This window comes from Phocoena sinus, chromosome 1 (assembly GCF_008692025.1).
Source record: "Phocoena sinus isolate mPhoSin1 chromosome 1, mPhoSin1.pri, whole genome shotgun sequence".
NCBI classification, from domain to species: domain Eukaryota; kingdom Metazoa; phylum Chordata; class Mammalia; order Artiodactyla; family Phocoenidae; genus Phocoena; species Phocoena sinus.
In genome coordinates this window covers 157,349,674-157,366,424 of record NC_045763.1, presented here as the reverse complement: position 1 = coordinate 157,366,424, position 16,751 = coordinate 157,349,674, and positions in this window count along the sequence as shown.

The window sequence follows — 16,751 nt, the reverse complement described above, 5'->3', positions numbered from 1 at the left end:
AAAATTTTGTATTATGAAACATTTCATTAAGGAATTTTAAAGTGCCTATATAAAGAATAAAATAATATACCAAAGTTTAAAATTTTTTCAATAAATGTCCTACCCATATTTGGTAGGGTTTATTCCAAATTATCTTTATGTTGCTATTGTAAATGGTACACTAAAAATTACATTTTCTGATTATTGCTGTGTTATGGAAATGTAATACATTTTTAATATTCATCTTCTATTCCACTCCTTGCCAAATTCTGTTATTAATTATGGATTTCTTTTTGATTTTTAGTTTTCTGCATAAACCATCATCTGATCTGTAAATATAGTTTTGTATCTTTCTTGTCTTAATACCTTTTTTTAAAAAAGTTTTTGTTTTATTTTCTCCCTAAGCAGGAGTGTTCATAAGGGCCCATTTCAGTTCTTATTCATCTTTTTGTTCAAATTGAGAAATAATCAACATGAAACATTGTGTAAGTTTGAGGTGTATAACATGCTGATTTGACACATTTTTTTTTTTATTTTATAAATTTATTTATTTTTGGCCTCATTGGGTCTTCATTGCTGTGCATGGGCTTTCTCTAGTTGCTCTGAGTAGGGGCTACTCTTCATTGCGGTGTGCAGGCTTCTCATGGTGGTGGCTTCTCTTGTTGCAGAGCACAGGCTCTAGGTGCACGGGCTTCAGTAGTTGTGGCTCCCAGGCTTAGTTGCTCTGCGCATGTGGGATCTTCCCGGACCAGGGCTCGAACCCGTGTCCCCTTCATTGGTAGGTGGATTCTTAACCACTACACTACCAGGGAAGCCCTTGGCACATTTATATATTATGATATGATTATTACAGTAGTGTTAGTTAACACCTATATCATGTCACATAAATATCATTTCTTTTTTGTGTTGAGAATAGTTAAGATTTAGTCTTTAGTAACTTTGAAGTTTATAATACAGTATTCTTTATTATAATCACTATGTTGTGCATTGGGTCTCCATAACTTATTTATCTACAAGTTATAAGTTTTCAGCCTTAAAACCACATCTCCCCAATTCCCCCAGCCCCAGCTTCTGGTAACCATCATTCTACTCTTTGTTTTTACAAGTTCAGTTTTTTAAGATTCCACATATGAGTGATATTATACAGTATTTGTTCTTCTCTGTCTGACTTATCTCACTTAGCATAGTGTTTTCAAGGTCCATCCATGTTGTCACAAATGGCAAGATCTCCATTCTCATGACTGAATAGTATTCCACTGTATATATGTATCACATCTTTATCCATTCATCTGTTGATGGACACTTAGATTATTTACATATCTTGGCTATTGTGAATAATGCTGTAATGAACGTGGGTGTGCAGATATCCTTTTGAGATACTGACTTCCATTCCTTCAGTTATACATCTGATAGTGGAATTGCTATATCATATGGTAGTTCAATTTTAAGTCTTTTCAAGGAACCGCCATACTGTTTTCCACAGTGGCTGCACCAATTTACATTCCCACCAACAGTGCACAAGGGGTCCCTTTTCTCCACAAGCCTGCCAGTATTTGTTATTTCTTGTCTCTTTGATAAAAGCCAACCTAACAAGTGTGATGTAATATCTCATTTTATGTCTTTGTGTGGGTGTCATTGGCCTACAACTTTTCTTTTATGTAAAAAATCTTGTTTTGATTATGTGTTAAAGATATATACCTGCACTACAAGATGAGTTGCAGAATATTCTCTCCTTTTGGTTTTCTCTGGAATTTTTTTAAACTTTGGTCTTAGCCATCTCTGTAATATGTTTTACCTTACTATTGTGGCTCTCTCTCATATTAGGGCACATTGTTCTAACATGTTCTTTTTGATGGAGGCATAGTGGTCCATTGATGGGTTATGCTATAATTTATATAACCAATCCCCAGTGAGGGGCATTTCAGCTAAATCTAATTTTTTTAATATTATAAACAAGCATACATTATTCCATGTTTAACTTGCTCTTGTTCTTCTACTTTAGATGGTGATTTCTAAAAAATGAGTTTATTTCACTTTCATCTCTTTCCACTTAGTTAATAATGTAGTTTTATTTTGGTACCTTCCTCTCAGGGACCTCTGATACATCATTCTGATTCTGAAGGTCATAGAGGCAGATCATGTTCAGAAACACAATTTCTGAATTTCTGATCAAATAGACTCTGAACTAGGGGAAATATGATGTACCTAAAGTCATTTATAACCTAGTATTCAAGTACTAAGCTACACTATTATCTTAATTTATAACATCCTAACAGCTGCCTCCCCACCCTCCATTGTTATTGTTATCCCTGAATGTCTACTGATTATTTCTCACTTTCTAAGCTCTGTTCTAAATTATAGTAACATTGCTTTATCTAATCATAATATTTTTGCTATTCTTTTCCTTTCTTTTTTCATATCTATCTATCTATCTACTATCTACCTATCCATCCATGCTATTTTGTTTAACAGGATGGGGAAAGATGTAAAGAAGTGGAAAAAAAGAAAAAAATTTCTCCTACATATTCCAAAATCCTACTGATGAGACAGTTCTTTAGATCAAGGGACATTCAGTTTTAAAATGAGAAAGCCTCTGGTAACTTAAAAGTTATTACTTATTTCCACATTGAGGTGAATTAGTTGCTAAGTGCGTTTCTTTCTCAGATTATTCAAGGCTAGCTTCATTGAAAGACTGAAAATTTGGTTGAGAGGAATAAGAAAGATCTTTGGAGCATGTGTACTACCTAGCCTAGGAAGGGTCTTTGAGACTATCGATGCACTCAGATTTGTACATTGTTGGAGCTTGTAGGGTAAGGAGGAGAGGGAATAACAGGGAGGAAAGAGAATTCTAAAATACAAACCTAAACATCTCCAAAACTTTCTTGGGGTCAGCCCTGAACATTCCATTAAATCTCTGAAATCTTTTTCTGCCCTTGGTATAATAGCAGCTAAAGCTACCAAGTAATGCCTCAAATCTAGTGTATTTCTAAGTAGACCTGGAGAACAAGAAAGAGTCTAATTTAGGAAGGAGGGACAGGTAAAGTGGCTCTGAAAATGTAAGGTGAATGTGATGGGTACATTTGTCAAAACCAAACCTTCCAAAAAAATTACTCAAACTCAACTCAGGAGCAGCAGACCCCAATCTTAATATACTTCAAGGTTGGGATGGAAGTCATTTGTGGTAAGGGGAAAGGATCCAGAGGATTTATTGCAGGTTAAATACAACACAGAAGCCTAGTCAATTTTTCCTTAGAAAAAATCTCTTGAGCTCCGAGCCAAATGTCCTGTGTGAACTTTAGGGTTTTGCATTCTAGTTACAAATTCAGTTTATCAAAGTGATGTTGGAAAGAGAAAATACAGCAGGGAGCGCCAGCAGAAAAGCTTTGTACATTTTATTGTTTAAGGCCTGAATATCTGTTGGTTGTGACTGAAAAATAAGTAGACACAATGTTAAAAATAGCTACCATTTTTATTTTTTTAATTCTTTTTTTTTTGTGGTACGCAGGGCTCTCAGTGTTGTGGCCTCTCCCGTTGCGGAGTACAGGCTCCGGACGCGCAGGCTCAGCGGCCATGGCTCACGGGCCCAGCCGCTCCGCGGCATGTGGGATCTTCCCGGACCGGGGCACGAACCCATGTCCCCTGTATCGACAGGTGGACTGTCAACCACTACACCCAGGGAAGCCCAAAAATAGCTACTATTTTAAACCACATTATTATGCTTATCCAACATTTATGAATCTCAGGTCACTGCCAATGCTGTGCCCTAGGAAAAGTGTCCAGCACACAGATCATCCTGGAGGTCAAAGGGAAGGTATTAAACGGGTGAAAAATCCAATTCTGCTGAACTAAGCCCACTTGGATATAAAAGCCAAAAAATTTATGAGCTTCTCATACTTTCAAATTAAGCAAAATAAACTAGCTCACTTTTTAATTTTATAGGGATGAAAAGTAAGGCAAATGAACACATTTGGAGAGCAGCATACTGGAATAAGTCATGCTGTGGGGAACTGTTGAGCTAAAAAGCATCAAAAAACAAAACCCATACTTTTTAATGCATTACCGGGCTTACAAGAAATTAAAGAAATCTCTGAAGCTCCCTACTTCCCCCACCAGAAAAATTAGTTAACTAGAGAAGTGAGGGATAAGCAGTAAATGAATACAAATGGTAAAGTTTTTGAGGGCAAATTTCAGTATCAGCACCATGATTGAGAGACTAATCTTTGTACCAGTGGCAACATGTGGGAGCTTGGCCAGAAGGCCCCACATTTATCTTGGGACCATGAACGGGCCTGAAATAGGTCAGTGATATCTCACTGGAGCTGGGCAGAAGAAAACACAAATCCTTCTAGAGAAAATGCTTCCAAGATTCCCATGGATAGAGATCAACCAAATATTAGCTCACAATCACTCATCAACAAATACACAGAGAAACAGAATAAGCAGAACATAAAACATTTAGATCTCAAAGACTTTGGACATCAAAACTAACAAATATAGAATATAAAATAATTATGTATAAAATGTTTAAAGCAATAAAAGAAAGGATTATAAAAATAAAGAAACAAAAGACTTTATACGAAAAATGTTCTTCATTTTACATTAAAAAATGAAATTATTTCTATAACTCATGTCCTTCATATATATATGCCCAAGATTTGTATTTTTAATGGTTGCAAGATATACATTGTAAAAAGAGTACATAAAAATATATATGTAGAGTTTAAAGACCAGTAATAAAATGAACATCACGTGCCCAACACTCATGCCTGAAAATGAATTATCACACCCTAGGTGCTCTCTGTGTGCCTTCTCCAATCACATTATACTCCACATCTGTCAGAAGTAGTTGCTTATCTGAATTTTGTTCACTGGCTTTTCTTCACTGTTAGCAGACATTTTTGTAACCATATACAAATACTGATTAATTCTTGGAATTATAGAATTGGAATCATATCTATGTATTCTTCCATGACTGCTTAAAATTATGTGAATTATAGAATTGGAATCATATCTATGTATTCTTCTATGACTGCTTAAAATTATGTCTTAAAAATTTATCTATATTGATTTTTGTAGCTGTAATTCACTTATTTTCATTGTTATATATTATTCAGATTATAGATGTAGTTATTTATTTATTTCAAACTACAATTGATGAGCATTTAGAGTGATTCCCATTTTTTGCTGCAAAAATTCTACTAAAAATACCTGCATATGTTTCCCTGATGAATAGGTACAGGAATTTTTCATATATATATATATATATATATAATATAAATTGCTGTGTCACAGGGTATGATACATGCCAAGTACAGGTCAGTATGGTGGAGCTTTTACTTCATGTTTTCTTTATACCAGGACCTTCATTCCAGAACTTTCACCACCTGGAAATTTACTTTCAATCTGGAAGATAAAGAAAGGTAGAAAATTGTGTTTTGGCTCTTAAATTCTAGCATCTGGAAGTAACACATATCAAGTCTGCTCACATTTCATTGGCTTAAAGCAAGTTATGTGATCACACCTAGTTTCATAAGAGCAGGGAATCCAACTGTTTGGTTGGAAAATAACTGGAAATCTCTTCTCCTAAATAGTAGGAGCTCTAATGTCTACTATAATCCACCATTCTAGACATCAAATATCTGGTTCATTCTCCTTCCCCCTTGCACAATACATAAATGACCTTCCCAAGGAAGTCAACTCAAGAGTCCTAACCAGTCATGGCATTGAGCTCAAAGTTCATGACTTCTGGATAATGGGCAACTCTGTCTATATGAGGGTTTTGAGGAGGTGAATTGTGTTATTGGTTGAATTGTGTTCCTCTAAAAACATATGTTGACGTCCTAACTTCTGGGGCCTGTGAATGTAACCTTACTTGGAAATAGGATCTTTACAGATGTAATCAAATTAAGATGAGGTCATACTGGATTAAGGTGGGCCCTAAACCAATACGACTGGTGTCTCTATAAGAAAAGGAGAAGAGACAGATGTGAGAGGCGAGTGCCATGTGGCGACAGAAACAGAAGCTGAAGTGTTGCTGCTGCAAAAGCCAAGGGACGTTCAGGATCACTAGCAAACCACCAGAAGCTATGAAGAGGCAAAGAAGGGTCCTCCCCACACGGGTTTCACAGAGAATGTGACTCTGCTGACACCTTCACTTCACATGTCTGTTGTCCAAAACTGTGAGACAATGAACGTCTACTGTTTTGAGCCACTCAGTTTGTGACATTTTGTTATGGCAGCCCTAGGAAACTAATGCGCATGGGTCATAAACATTTGTTTCTACATTAGGTCAGATATATTTCCTCTTGAACTAAAAACCTGTCAACTAAAAAGACATGTTATTGATTACCCTCTTTCCCCAACACATATATACCCATTGTACAGTGCTGGGACAGGGCTACAGTAGGAGGTTGTGCCCTGCATAGGGATGGAGAGGAACTGAACATGTGGCCAGAGGAATGGTATGTGGTAGATATCGCCACCTCCACTGACACCCAGTGTCCCTGTCCTTCCAGGTGCATTTTAGGATTGTCCTTCCTGGTCTCTTTGAAGTCAGGCATAGTCACGTGACTGGGTCTAGCAGATGGGTTTGGGTAGAAATGATGTGCTTTTAGTTATTGGCTCAAGACTTTCCAGCCATCATGGAAACACTTTTTGAGATAAACCTTCATCAAGCTGCCTTCTAGACTGACTCTGATGATCAGAGTTTGCTTATCTCCACATTGGAAATGCAAATAAATCCTTGCTACTTTAAGCCACTAAGATCTGGGGTTTGTCACTGCAGCATAATCTAGCTGATCCTGACACATAGTACAAGCATCTAACTCAGTGGTCTATCCTTCTAAATATTGTATTCTATTATAATAATATAAAAGAATTAAGTACCTGAATTCAATTTCTAGTATTCTACAAACACTTTATTCTTCAGACTGAAAGTGTTTTGTGTCATGACTCCCTATCTAACTTTCTGTTCAATTCTTTGAGCTCCATTGTTATTATTATCACTTGCACTCATTCATATATTTATTCAATGCCAACTGTATACCAGCCCTGTTTTAGGTATTAGCAATTAAAGAAAAAAAGACAGAGTTTCTGACCTGAAGTAACTCATAGTCTAAAGGGGTAGACAAACATGTAAGCTACTTATCCAATTACAGTGTAAGAAGTTCTACCTAAATCTTTTTACTGTTTGGTGCACCTGGGGGATTGGTCATGCCTGCTATGAGCTGCCTTTGGGGTCAGAATCCTGGTGTGGGTCACCTACGACCCTGATCTTAGGTGGAAAATAAGGGAGGGGTCATAACATCTGATTCATTAGTCTGTAGAGAGCCTAGTCTTTGGAGAACCTATGTCAGAAAGAAAAGACAGATGTGAGAATCTGGAAATCAAAAGTCTGAGTGTAGGAGAAGGGCAGGAGGAGGATGAAAGAAGTGGGAGGCCAAATTTGGAATCAAGAGCAAGGCCTATGCTGTGGAAGAGGCTGGGTGAGGTTATGTGTGGGGAGTGGGACTGCAGACTGGCAGAGGTGATTAAAGGGACCAAGGGGGCTCCACACTTTCATGAAGTGTTATGAAAACTGAGAGGAAGTGACATTTGAATTGCTTTTGAAGGATGACTAGGAGTTTCTCAATAATCAAACAAACAGGATTTATTGCCAGGTGATAAGGAACATTAACAATCATTTTGGGCAGTGGAAAGTGACATGAAATATTCCCTGGGACTAAAGTAGAGTTCATGGGGTTAGGATAGGGGGAGCTAGGGCTCCAGACAATTGCAAAACCAACTTCGTACCCAAGGGTGAAGAGCTTGGATTTGATTTCAGAGACAGCAGGAAGACAATGCAGGAACATAGTGTAATCAAGCTATTATTTTGGATGGGGTGATTTTGCAGCCACAGAGGGAACGAGCTGGTGGGAGGGTAGCAGGACAGCTGGACAGAAGGACCATGCAGTGGTCCAGACAAGAGAGAGTGAGAGGCTGGATCGAGACAGTGACGACAGGAAAGCAGAGGAGAGGCCAGAAAATAAAGACATTTCTAAGGTTGAAGGGTGGGATTTGGTGCCTGACTGGATTCAGGGAAAAAGAAGATATAGACAAATTATGCAGACAGTGACTTCAAAAGATGGTGATGAAAACCAGGGCTGGCTGGCAGGGACCTCAGTTCCAAGTCGAGTGCTGCAACAAACTGGCTGTTGGACCAGGGAAACAACTTTACCTCCTGAGTTTCCTTATGAAAGGAAGGGGTTAACTGGAAAATCTCAAGTTTCTTCCAGCTTGAATATTCTATTATTCAAGCTATTTCCCCCTTCATAATACTTAGTTCTAAAACCAGTGATACATGAAACTCCTGCAAGTTTTCTCTAAAGTAAACTTAGAAAAATGTATCTTGCATTACCTTTAAGAACCTAAGGGTTCAACATTTATTGAAAATATTATGCAGCAAATGCTGAGGCAGGTGAATAGCCTTTCTAATTTGACCTTGATAAAACAGTGCATCAGAAACAGACTCAGAGGGAGGAGATGAGGGGAACTCAGAAATAAGCCCCCAAATTTGAATTGAACAGCTTAATTAAAAATTGAAAACATTTTTTCTCACTTGCTATATTTGTTAAAAGTTCATGAGTTCTAGAAATATTGAACTTCAATTCTTGAGCAAAACATGAAATTAACCCACTTGATTTTTTTTAATGTATTTATTTTATTCTTGGCTGCATTGGGTTTTGTTACTGCGCGGGCTTTCTCTAGTTGCAGCGAGCGGGGTTTATTCTTCATTGCGGTGCGCTGGCTTCTCATTGTGGTGGCTTCTCTTGTTGTGGAGAATGGCTTCTAGGTGCACAGCTTCAGTAGTTGTGGCATGCGGGCTTCAGTAGTTGTGGCTTGTGAGCTCTAGAGCACAGGCTCAGTAGTTGTGGTGCAAGGGCTTAGTTGTTCTGTGACATGTGGGATCTCCCCGGACCAGGATTCGAACCCGTGTTCCCTGCATTGGCAGGCTGATTCTTAACAACTGCGCCACCAGGGAAGCCCCCCGCAATTGATTTTTAAGCTATTTGGTCATTCATATCTTCTCAATCATTAAGAAAACTTCTGGAAGGTTCTATTTCTTTGCAGTGAATAGTTTATAAGACCTTCGGATATAGCCTCCATTACCTGAGGTAAATTACAGAATACAATACAGTAACAATGGTCACAAGCCACATATTTAATGGAAATTATTAGCAACAAAAAATTCGGCCATTTCCCTCTACACTGCCGACAGACCTCTTGATGAATGTTTTATGTTAATGTGCAAATGTTCTTTTTGGTCTGCCTGAATTTAGTGAAGCAGCTGGAAAATATTTCATCTCACACTTCAAATATTTTGTGCCAGTGATATTGAATAATAAAGTATGCTTCCCAGCATCTTGAATAATAACTCCATTTATTCATGAGGCAACTAATTTTATAAACTTCATGTAATTTAGGTTTTTCTGATCTGATGTAAGATTTTCCAAGAAAGGAAGGATGTAGAGTAAATGGAATCTATTGCTTTTTATTTTTATAAGTGTAATATTAAACCCAAATATGCCACACAGACTCTTAAAACTGAAAAACTGGATGTTTTGCTCATAGGCTTTTAGGCTTTAAGCTTTAATATCCCTAAAGTCGACAGTAGGCTTATGTCAGTCGTGGAAGACAAATAGGTAATGACTTCCAGAGAAATACCATTTTACCTTCAGTTGTGGAAGAATGCATTTTGAAGCTTCCAGTGCTATGACAGCCTTTAGGGATGCTAAAGGAGAAAGAGGCAAAAGTTGTGACCATGTCTCCTGTGGCTCTGAAAAGAGGCAGAGAGAGAACCTGTAATTACCATCTAGAAGTCACTGGGCTGAGAGGTAACCATTTTTGGTTTGGCCTGGAGTTTGGTTAGGGGTAGGTAAGGGATGGTAGGATATGGAGTTGGGAATGGTATATTGGTAGCTGGTAAAAGTGAGGTAAATGAAAAGATTGTTTATATTCATTTATTCATTCACTTATTAATCCATCCATTTATTCATTCAATAAATATTCATTGAGATGTAGTACATTCTAGGCATTGCTGGGGATAGAGCAGTGAACAATACAGACAAAAACTTTTACCTTCAAGGGGCTTATATTTTAGTGAAGGAAGCTAGACAGTAAACAAAGAAGCAAAAGATATACCTGTCAGAATGTGATAAGAGTTGTGGAGAAAAATAAATCAGAAAGGGGGGATAAAAAGTGCTGATGGTGATCTAATGCTATTTTAAATAGAGTGTTAGGGAAGGTCTCACTGGTAAGATGACATTTAAGAAGTAAGGGAGGTGACGGAGAGCCTGCCATTTGGGAAGAGGGGATATTCTTGGAAAAGAGCTTCACCCAAGATAGAGGACAAAGGCCTTGGGGCAGGAGGATTCTGGCTTGCTCATGGAAGCAGGTGGGAGTGGACCCAAGGAAGACTGTAGGAAAGGAAGTCCACATGTTGTGTGAAGTTCTGGGGGCTGTCCAGAGAGTGATGTGCCTTGTAGATGTTTACTCTGCCTGACATAGAAGCTGCTGCAGATTTTTCAACTGAAGAGTAATGTGATCTGATGTGGATTTTCAAATAATCACTCTAGCTGCTATGCTGTGAGTAGACTGTGGGTGGAGGTGGGGGCAAGGGCAAAAGCAAGGATACAGATATGTGGATCTTTCAATCATCAGGATGAGAGGTGACAGTGGCTTGAATCTCGGTGAAAGGAGTAGAGACGGGAAGTGGTTGGATTCTAAGTGTATTTTGAAGGTAGAACCAACAGGATTTACTGATAGATTGGACAGGTATTACAAGAGAAAGAGAGGAGCGAGAAGTGACTAAAATAATTTTGTCTGAGAAACTAGAAGGATGACACTGTGAAATTGGGAAGATTGTAGGAGGTGCGAGGTCAGGAGTTTCTTTCTGAACATGTTAAATTTGGTATATTTACTATGTGGAGGGAAAACTAACAAAATATGATCTCCCCCAGATTTTAGTGTGCATTATTTAGGAATACAGATATGTATGATAAAAGTTGACAAAATAAAGTAAAATGATACACACAACATTTAAGGAAGTGGTTTCTTCTCCATTTGGGGGAGAAAGGGCCGAGTGATAGCATAGAGAAGGAACACATAGGTTAATGCAAAGAAGTTGGTGATGTTCCAGTTTTCAAGTGGAGTAGAAGGTTCATCGGTGGTCATTTTTCAATGTTTCATAACTTGCATATATTTTGTATTAATGAAATATTACACGATAAAATATTAAAAAGAGGATGAGAAGAATTGGAAACAGGGAGTCTAGACAACAATTTTGGGGGTTGTTTCTGTGACAAGGAACAGAGAAATATAGTGGAAGTGGGGTTAAGAAAGGGTGTTTTAAAAATTGAATAATGAACAAAAGGATGTGCACATGCTGAAGGGAATGATCCAGCTGAGAGGGAAACATTGATGGTACAGGAGGGAAAGTGTATCCGTGCTTCAGAGATGTCCTTGAGTAGGTGAGAGAGTGTGCGGGGTTACTGCCTGCTGCTTGTTGGTTTGATGGAGCTCCTTTCATATTCTAGATATAAATTCATTGCTTTTACATGTTGAGGATACCTTCTCTTGTTCCATCATTAGTCCTTAGCATTCTTCATTGAACAGAAATGTCTATTTTTTGAACGTTTTGCCTGTGGTATAGTTCTTGAATTTTGTTTAAAAAGGTGCTTTCGTGCCTCTAAGTCATGGATATAGTCTCCTATGATATTAAACTTATAACTTCACCTTTCAATTTTAGACTTTTAATCCTTCTAGCATCTGCCCTTATTTGTAACATTAAGTAGTCATCCAACTTTGAATTCTCAAAACCACAAGCAGATTTTTCCAACACAATCTACTAAACAATCCACCCTCTCCCCACTCAGGTGGTGGAGAAACAACGGTTTGCAAGGGCTCCCCTTGCACAGTCATTTTTTCCAACTGCCTTTTCATGTTTAGTGTGTCTTGGCTTCTGCCTTTCTTATTAGAAGCTTTTACTCAAATGTCTGGTGAGTCTCTGCTATGTGCCCATACATTTTAAGACTGGAAGCTCTGTGTGTAGGGGAGGATTGCCTGATTGTAGGTGCCTCATAAGACGGTTGGTGGTTTGGGTTACCGGGCAGTCCTCCATGTCCGCATCTGAAAATCTCTTCACTTAGGGCATCAGATTCTCCCAAGAATTCTCTTCGAGTATCCTGTCTGGAGGATATCAATCAGCTGCTTGCTTTCAGAAAAGTGGAGGAAAAGTGCAGGGGAGGTGTTGAAGGGGGGTTTCCAAATAGAATATGCAGAATTTTCACATAATCCCCCGTTTTTATTGGGGCACCCTAAAATACACCACACCTGCATGTCCCTAAGCCCAGAGACTCAGTTTTACACTATCAGAGATTAAATGTCCGGTCACTTTTCTGGGTTCAGGGAGGGGCCCCAGGTTAGTCTGACTAACCAGAGTTGGGGGGATACACATGGTTCTAGATTTTTTCAGAGACCCTGGCCCAGTCTTCGTGCTTCAGACTCATAGTCACCGCACGCTAGACGTACTCCGAGCTGCCAATTTCTGAGACTGCGGAGCTTGTGGAGGAAATCCTGCGGCTTCTTTGCTTGTTCCTTTTCGGCTTTCTTGTGACTTCTAAAAGTCGCCACCATTCATCCATCTGTTTCCCAGCTTCCAGATTTTAGTGTGCTTTCTTCTCCTTTTCTATGTCCTTTTGTGGGGCTAGAGAACTTCAGCTCCCTGCTGTCAGTCTTTTCTGGGGAAAAGCCATTTCTGCTTCCCTCAGAGATTAGGCATCTGGGCCGAGGCTTCTCAGTTGAGTGCCTGACCTACCTGATATTTATGTGAAATGCCACACCCACTGATGAGAGGAACTCACTTCACCTGGCTGTGGTGAACAACAGAACAAAACGGGGAGTGCCCCAGAGACACTGACCAGCTGCAGGAGTCCCCACTTCCTGTCACTCGGCCTCCTCTGCTCTCATTCTCCCTCTCACTCCCATAAAAGTGCTTTTGCCTGATGCAAGCTGAGCAGACTCTCTCCAGATTGAACCTTGGAGAAGGCGGAGAATGTTATAAGGTCCAAATGACTTGTTCTTAAAGGGACACAATCCCTGGACCCTATAAAATAAAGAACCCAGGAAGCCCAGCTGTGCAGCAAGAGGCTGTGTGCACACAGTGGTGTGCAGAGTTCCCTAATGGGTGCAGACCTGTGCTGTCAAGGCAGCTGCTTGGAAAACAAAAGGCTTTGTCCCCTGCTTGTGTGACTGCATCCAGCTTGCTTGCTGGGAAATAGATGGCCGGCCATGTGTTTTGTGCTTTTTCTTGAGAAGGAAAAACTGGGATATTGGGGTCCCTGTTAAGAGGAAGGCTGTCCTCCCTGACTTTGTGCTGAGGCTCTAGCAACATCCTGCTTTGGAGGATGAGATGATTTCTAGGTTTGTATCATTTTTCTTCCAAAGAGCTCTGAAACATATCCACACATGTATTTAAATCCCACTACAACCCCCCACCCCCCAGTTTGTAAATATAGAACCAGAGACTTAAGCAACATGCTCACTATAAAGCCACAAGTCAGAGACAGATTCTGGAACAACGTTCAGGCCCTTTGTCTTAGCTGACTCTCCCAGAGACCCTGGTTTTGCTAGGAAGATTGTGTAAATGAGCAGAAAAATTTCAAAATGCTCTAACCATTCCTTGGCATTTTCAACGTTTTTTTTTTTTTTATTATTATTAAACTTTCTGACTGGAGGCCATGGTGATAGATTTCTAGGATTTCTTCTTATTAAAAAAATTATAAAATTTTAAAGTTAAAAGTATCTTTATATCAAAAGTTTGTAACTTTTTAAAGTTAAAAAGGCACTGAGTATTTCATAGGCAAAACTGACACTGAATAGGCTTTAAAGTTAGAATATAATCTGTCTGAAGGGACAGTTTGGATGATGAATTAATAATTAACAAATGATATTAAGTTCCTAGGATAGAAACTGGATCCACTGCATGTGCACAAGAAAAGCTGTACAAGGTGAATTAATCAACTGCCTATGATCACACACAGAATTCTCATGAGTTCACTTCTTTCCAACAGTCATAACAAACAAAACACCTAAACACTCTATCAAAGATGCCTTAAAAATGTGATAGGCATAGTACAGTCATTGTAAAGTGCCTCAGATTAATATCATATTTCACAAAATGAGAGCTGGGCTAATCAAGGTCTAAAGAGGGCCCGTAGCCTTGGTGGTGATAAGTTCTAATCACATACTTCAAACCTCTGATTTTTCTAAACTACTGTTTAATTATGTTAAGTTTTTTTTCCTGATCAAAGAGGGCAGAGTGTACCCTGGTCTTTGGGTTCAACCACGTGATTCACTTTGGCCAAAGGAATGGTTGGGTTTGCTCTCTTGCTTCTCTGCCATTGTCATGGGAAGAACACATCTCAATAGCCCAGTAGCCCCAGGAGAATAAAAGGCACATACAGCAGAGCTGCCCCAGCCAATCTTTAGAGAAATGACCAAGAAACAAATTCTTATTTCTATTTGTTGCTGAGCTTTGGGATAGTGTTTTATGGAGAATTATTGTGGTTATAACTAAAAGAGCTACTCAACATTTTCTATTACTTACCAAACAAGAACAGCAAAGGACAAAAGTTTTCGTTATTATTATCGTCATTTTATAGTAGATAGAATATCTTATTACTAAAAATCAGAAAGAATATATTTTATAGTAAAGGACATCCCTTTAAGCTGAAATATTTAAATCTATGAAAAACAAATTACAGAATTCTCATTTTCCTCATTTTTTAATGGTACCTGTGAAAATGTCGTCATTGACTATGGCAGTCCAAGGAATAACTAGAAGGAGTCTTCACATAAGAGAAGGGTTTAGGCATGGGTTCCCCAGAAGATTTACCTCATCTCCTCAGCTATGCATGAGTCAAAGTTCTTGCATATTCGTTTCCTGTATTTCATGGTACGATTTTGGTGTAATACAACTTTAATAAAAATCGCCTTTCTTTAACTCTTCAAAAGGCAAGCAACACTACTTGCATTGAAAGTGTGCTGTTTTGAGAGGCTGAAATAGCCTGATAGAGGTCCTACAAGGGGGGATGTGAGTGCATCTAAACGGAACAAGTTGTTTCCTGGCTTCATTTGGTGGTTTTGGCTGCTGACATCCAGTGTGTTTCTGACCACTGGTCCTCAATGAAAGCCACCTGATCAGCATGGCTCAGGTAGTGTGAGGTTTAATTTGCTTTTCCCACATTACTTTCCTTTATTTTTAGCACCACTGTTCCCAAAGAAAATAATCATCAGAAAGACTGAATATCAAATCGCTAGTTGCAGAATACAAATTATAGCCAAAGAGAAAGAATTTGCCTATTTTTCTTGTTATGAAACATGAAACTGGCTATTCACACAGGAAATCATGGTCTAGGGACAATAAAAAACCAAAGGAAATACAAATGGAAAACCTTTCCCAGGTAGGTGGAGAGCTAATTGAGGCCTCTACACTAGAGCAAAACCCAAACCTATTGATTTCCTCCAATTCTGCTGCTCATAGCCTGTTAATTCAGCCAAGCTCTTGGGCGAGCCACAAGTTCCATGGCCAATCAGGCAGCAACTAGATGCAGCTGTGCTGGGTTCTGCATTGCAAAGTCCTCAGATTCTTTTGGTTCTTTTTTTTAAAGCAAACTATATATACACATACAAATGAATGCATGTAAAAATGGTGAAAACTGGAAAACTGAATAAGGTCTGTAGTTTCAGTAGTGTACCAATATCAATTTCCTGGTTGTGATATTATATGTAGGGTTGTCAGATTTTGTGAATAAAAATACAGGATATTGAGTTGAATTTGAATTTCAGATAAATGACAACTTATATTGGGACATACACTAACAAATTATTCGTTGTTTATCTGAAATTCAAATTTAACCAAATATCCTAATCCTAATCCTAACTAGACTATGGTTAATTATAATGTCAATATTAGGAGAAGCTGGATGAAGAAGACTCAGGACTCTATGAACTATTTTTACAATTTCCTATAAGTCCATAATTATTTTATACTAAAGTTAAAAAATGATATTCTCCTCTATCTACCATACATATAAAAATTTAAGCATCCCCAGATAACCTTTGAATGAAATGGATTTTCTACCTTGGTGGTTTATACATTTTTCATTGAGTTACAGGTGGTTAGAAGAGGCTAGATACATTCCTCTCAGTTGTAGGAAAAATCAGTTAAGACAATTGGCAAAGATAAATTGTGTGTGACACTCTTATCCTCTTATTCTTTTAAAGCCTTAAATGCCCCTCATCTGCTGGCAGTTGGATAGAAAATAACATTTTCACTCTGTGTTTGGAGGTGAGCTCTCTCTAATGTTCTACATCCTTGATGACAAACTATCATGGCTACCAAAGTGATTTGGATAAACTCCATGGCCAAAGATCAGGTTAAACAGAAATTAGGAGCTGACTTTCTATTTCTTATTCTGAAAAATTACTTTAAGACAACTAAATATGTTAGGATGAACTGAAGATCAGTATCATCAAATTCCTGAATTCTAAGGTGACACTCCAAGAGAATATACATTGTCTTCCTGGTTGGGCATTTGGTCCTGAATGCATCATGGTCTCTTAGGTTAATGAGGTCTAAGGCTGCCTTTTACTCCTATGATTTAAAGCCAAAACAAGGAATCTGAATCCTTGGCTCCTTTTTCCTGAAGCCATTTACTAGTCATAATGGTGCA